Below are 5,529 nucleotides of genomic sequence, written 5' to 3' on the forward strand. Positions count from 1 at the left end.
GAAGCAGCACCACTACTTGCAATCTCAAGAGCATTGATGAACATTGCTACAGCCTCGGATCCATCCGCTGCTACCACAATAGTTGCACCCAGAGTGCTCAGCATTTTCTTCTGAATAAACTGCAGCACCCTCGTGTCTTCCACCAGCAGGACGCGCCTCCCTTCCAGAGGCTTGTCATCTTCAAGCTTGGGCGGCTCCTGGGGCACTTCAGCCGCATATGTGGTTTCAGACGACGTGGCATTGGCCTCCAGAGGCTTGTCGTCTCCAAGCCTAGGTGGCTCCTGGGGCACTGCCACCGCAAATGTGATTTCAGACGACGCGGCAGTGGCCTGATCCGCCGCCAGCAGCTCATTGATGGTGATCCCGACCTGATGCGAATGTTGTTCCGAAAATGGAGAGGCTTGTAGCTCTCTCATGACCTAGAGGAGTTTGCACAGCCGGGAGCCGTGGATCGGCTTGCGCAGGTCCATGTCGCAGCTCGCCGCCTCCTTGAGCCTCCTCAAATTCTCGGAGGAGGTCTTGAGGTTAGTAATGCACGCCACCATGCACGGAACCTGGTGCTTGATCCTCGCGAGGCTCGACGCCTCCTGGAGAATCTCGTTGAGCCTCCCACCGGAGATGTCGACGACGACGAGCAGGCCGAATGGGTGGAGGTGCCCTGTGTGCTTGCCGCTTCTGTTCCGCAGGACCTGGGTGACCATCCCTTTGGAGCTAAAGCACCGGTCAACTACACCATCCAAGTCATCACCGCCGCCCTGCGACAAAGAGGTCGACGCTAGCCTGGACGGCAAGGCGCCCACGGTGGCGTGTGCCTTCTCCATTGTCGGGGCGAGGAGCTCAGCGCGCGGGACGGGCCAAACCTTCATCCCAAGGTTCTCCATCCATGTCTGGAGGATCCGCCGGTCTCGTCCCCATGGACTAGGAGGACGCACTACCCACCCTTGAAACATGGGCCATGCCGCTACAAAGGTTGGATTCGTAGAGCACGCACGGATCAGAAACGAGAGGCGGCGGCGGAGGAACAGGGAGAGGGAGATAAGATACCTTTGGCTCGAGGAGACGAGGGAGCAGGGAAGTGGAGGCGCCGGCGATAGGGTTTGGGAGGAGTCGTGAGAGGCTCGCAAAGACAACTCTTATAAAACCCTAATCCAGAGGAATGGGCCGACGAGATGTAATGCAATGGATGGGCCGTGTATACTTGGTCTATTAGGCTGGCCTGTATAACGTGAGAGGCCTTTTTAGTTGGAAGTCTTTTGAGCTTGTTCTTCTGGGTTGGCTTTTCATGGATCGCAGGAGGCCTTTTTTCATTGCTATAGAAAGGAGAGACATTTTTTTGCGAATCAAAGGAGAAGCATTTTGCATCGTTCTCATCAGGAAGTAAAAAAAAATATGAACGTGAATTTTTGGCTCTCACGTGCCCGCGCACCCTTTATTGAAAATACATCCGAAGATTTGTAAAAAAAGAGTGTCATTATTTAACAGTATAATGGACCACTAGGACCTCTCCACAGCGATTTTGACTCCTGAGCCGTCCGATCGGACAATCCAACGGATCAAAACATATGTACCGATTGGAACAGCGTTGTCATTCCCGAACTTCATTCGATTCACGCTAAAAGGCTCTTGATCGTCCTGCAGGCCCATCTACATTCTAGGGCTGCTACTCCCAAAATTAAGTTAGCCCGCACCAGAAAATTTGGGCCTCAAACGGTGTAAAGGCCATTTGGGCTTGAAACACACCGGTCCAGAAAAAATTTATTCTTGTTCGCGTGCGACCGTCGTCTTCCTCCGCCCCCAAATCGTCCTCCAGTGCGCCGGTCTTCCTCCTCCGCGTGCGATGCCTAGTACCAGAGCAAGATGAACAACGAAGCTAGGTACGAAATTGACGTTGCGTTCTAATTTTCAGCCGGAAATTCAAGGATCTTGCGGTTCAATTTCAGCCGGATTTAGCGTTGACCAAATATGTGTCTTCTCTGGCTTCGGCAGGTCGTCCAGTCGGCTCCGATCTACGGTATCGGAGAAAGGGGCACCAGGCCCATCATCGGAATCGAACGAATCGTTCTCCTTCCCTTTCCCTTTGGAGCACCAGGCCCAACATCCGAATCGGAAGATCAGTTCTTCTTCCACGCGATTTAAGTGTATGTGCTGCCGCCGTAATCATGGATTGATGACGCTGGTAATTTCGACTCATTCTTCAATCCTGTCATTATACCCCGTCCTGTGATTATGACGATTAATCTGAGCGTTACTGTCAGTTCTCCCTTCTCTTTCATATAAATATGTGGACACAGCCCACGTCTTTCCTCATTACATCCATCTCACATTGGACGTCTCATTATTCATCGAAGATGCTCGTTGTTTAGGTTTGACTTTCTCCTTGCTTGCAATCATGTTCTTCGTATCTGGTTACATTTTCGCAAAAAATATGTACCCAAATGACATATTCTTGCTTCCTTACTTCTTCCAGGGATTGTCCTCATATTCTTGCTTCCTTACTTCTTCCAGGGATTGTCCTCATATTCTTGCTTCCTTACTTCTTCCAGGGATTGTCCTCATCGTTTCTTCCAGATTATTATTCACGGATTCCTCTTACCAGTGTAATAACCTTTATATTATTTGACAATGGCTGCTGGACATCTACACTTGCTGACGCATTCTTTACAGATTGTTTCTTGTTTATTTGTCCATTTAAACTAGCTTCATAGTGCGCCGTACCATGTAATTTCCAAATTTTAACGAACATCTGCATGTAAGTACATACTTCTACCTAGCTTTCCATCTCAGTGTACCCGTTTATATATCATAGGATGTACCTCTGAAGAATAAAGGACAAAGCGTTGTCGAGCACGAACCGAATTTAACGATGGCCTAATAATCTTCAGGGAGGATGGTGTTGCTGATTTGTGTACTGATGCATGATGGACATCTCGAGAGGATTTTGTCGGAACACTTGGTGTACTGTTTTGTATTTTCGGACTCCCTTGATTTTGTACAGCAGTCCTGGATGGTGAGCTCTCAGCTATTTGCCTGCTAGAATAGCCCAGTTAATAAGGTTACTTTGGAACATTAGAAATTTTATGTAATAGCTTTTAGTGTTTATGGGCAAATTTATTAACAGATTAGGTGTGCCCATCTTTTTTTTGTTAAATTGCTCCTTCGAAAATACCCTTTGCTCCTTTAGCTAGCTCTATGTAAGAGATGTATATTCATATTGCTCAATTGGATACTTGATCAAATGCTCATGTACGCTAAAATATTTATCTGACATACAATTTTGTCCTGCTGCATTTCATGCGTCTGTACACTGAAAATTCTTGTTATATTTTGCAACTAGCGTATGGACAACAGTGTAGAGACCATTAGTTAGACTGCTCAAGCCATTCAATGAGCTCGTTGTTGACAGCAAGGTTATGTTCATTTGGACAGCCAAACTTCACTTATCTGTATATCCTGCTGTTGTTGGCCACACCAATACTTTGATGCTACACTTTGCATGATTTAACGTGTTGGCATTGTAGAAGTTCAATGGAATTGGCGGGAAGCTGATTTTTTTTATTTTACTTTTGACGAAAATCTGGCAACCATCCTTGCCTCTTGAAATTATTTTAAATTAATGCTACCAAGATAGCCCACTACTGCAACTTCCTTTCTATCGGGCAGTAGCCATTAGAAACAATGAACTATAGCAAGCGGAATAAGAAATTCGTACTTATGTGACAATTTCTATACCACCTTGGAGATCAATTTTAGTTGGCTACACCCCATGCCATGTGAAATTCAATAAAACATTCCGAAATTCAGTTGTCTATGTCTGATTGGCTGGTTAGGCTAGCAAACTTCATATTTGTCAATTGCTTTGTCAGTTTTATACTTCAAATCTTATGTCATTATAAACTCATCCTTACATTCCCTGTCACTTATTAACTAAACTAAATAAAAAATTTGCCAGCTTTAGAGTTTGAAATAAGACCCATAGTTATTCACTTTCCACTCTTAAATTTCCTTTTGACAAAGAAACCTACACTTTTAGGAGTTTAATCATCTTTATCTTCTTTTCACTTTATCTATATAAGTGAAAGGTTGTTTTTGGCTCTAAAATGCATCCTTTACAGTAAAAGGGACCTTTTGTTCTCTGAGTAATGATTCCTAGAAGTGTGATGCGAAACAAATTATTTGCCTATACCTATAAATAAGCACTAATACTATTGCTCTAACTTTGTAGGAATAATTAGCTGGTCTTTTATCTCTAGGGAATGGACTTCTTTGAGTAGTGAGTATTTAAAGTTCTGTATCAAACAAGGTATTTTTGTATGCCTATTCATAAGCGCTAGGGTTATTGTCTCTAGCTTTGTAGGAACTAGCAAAAATAGATAGTGGGAATAATTAATTTAGATATAGCAGATAATTAGCTTGTGTTTCAAACCTCTTGAATGAAATTCCTTGAAGAAAAGATAACCTGTCAACCAACTGAAATATCCTTGATGAGGCGTTAAACCAGTTATAAAGTTAAAATTTATTCGATTATCACTGAATTATTTTTAGGGAAACAACTTAAATTTCCATGCATCATTTTTCCACTTTTCATGTATTCATTTCAGCTATAATTATGAGAGTATTAGATGCACTAAATACGAATCGTGTCACAGAAAACTGACAATACGCAGAGCAAGATGATCTTATCTCATGCTATTGAAGCTGGATATGGTTTAAAACCTAGATTCTGAAATTGTGTTTCATGAAATTACTTACTGGTATCAGATTATTTTTCTTAATTATTCATGCTATTTTCATTCTTATTCTTCATCCTTTTGTTTCGCTCAGGAAGTCCATGCTTTTGTCATGGGGTAAGCATCTTATCTATTGCCATGTGCCTGCAGAAGATAGTAAAAGCTTCTTTACAAATGTTAGCTCGCTACTATGCTTCACATTAGATTATTTTTCTACCAGAATATTTCTGGCAATAGTTCTGTGAATTGCTCCCAAGGTACTTTACTGAATATTCATCACCTGGAGTTTAGTCGAGGCGTTGCTATCTTAAACTCTTATATTCCTAGATATTTCGAACTGTCCAAATTCTGGCAGATATTTTTAATTTGTTCTATGAAAATCAAAACATGGACGGGCGGCAGCAAAACGCGCCTTCATGGTCTGGACATGTACACTTGCTAACGCATTCTTTACATATTATTTCTTGTTTATTTGTCCATTTAAACTAGCTTCATAGTGCGTCGTACCATGTAATTTCCAAATTTTAACGAACATTTGCATGTAAGTGCATACTTCTACATACCCGACCTAGCTTTCCATCTCAGTGTAACCGTCTATATATCATCTGATATACCTCTGTAGAATAAATGACAAAGCGTTCTCGAGCACGAACAAAATTTAACGATGCGTACTGACCATGTTTTTTCCACGGCTCAAGTAGTTATGCGCCCCAAAGTAAGAGGACAAGGATTAATGAACCAATTGCTATGTCCAATCCCATTTTGCACACAAAAATAAGTACGTTTGTTCAACTCTATATAC

At 42.8% G+C, this 5,529-nt stretch overlaps 1 long non-coding RNA gene across 3 annotated transcripts; it reads left to right on the forward strand.

Annotated features, from left to right (window-relative positions):
- Positions 1–1,748: 1,748 nt before the first annotated feature.
- On the forward strand, positions 1,749–3,287 carry LOC127295762 (uncharacterized). Of its 3 annotated transcripts, none has more exons than XR_007848088.1 (3): positions 1,749–1,874; positions 1,987–2,363; positions 2,468–3,287. It is a non-coding gene; the product is annotated as an uncharacterized lncRNA (long non-coding RNA). The 3 variants fall into 3 exon arrangements; XR_011743695.1 differs by having other exon boundaries at positions 2,506–3,287; XR_007848087.1 differs by having other exon boundaries at positions 1,987–3,287.
- The last annotated feature ends 2,242 nt before the right edge of the window (positions 3,288–5,529 follow it).

The sequence above is a fragment of the Lolium perenne genome, chromosome 4, assembly GCF_019359855.2.
Source record: "Lolium perenne isolate Kyuss_39 chromosome 4, Kyuss_2.0, whole genome shotgun sequence".
Lineage (NCBI taxonomy): Eukaryota > Viridiplantae > Streptophyta > Magnoliopsida > Poales > Poaceae > Lolium > Lolium perenne.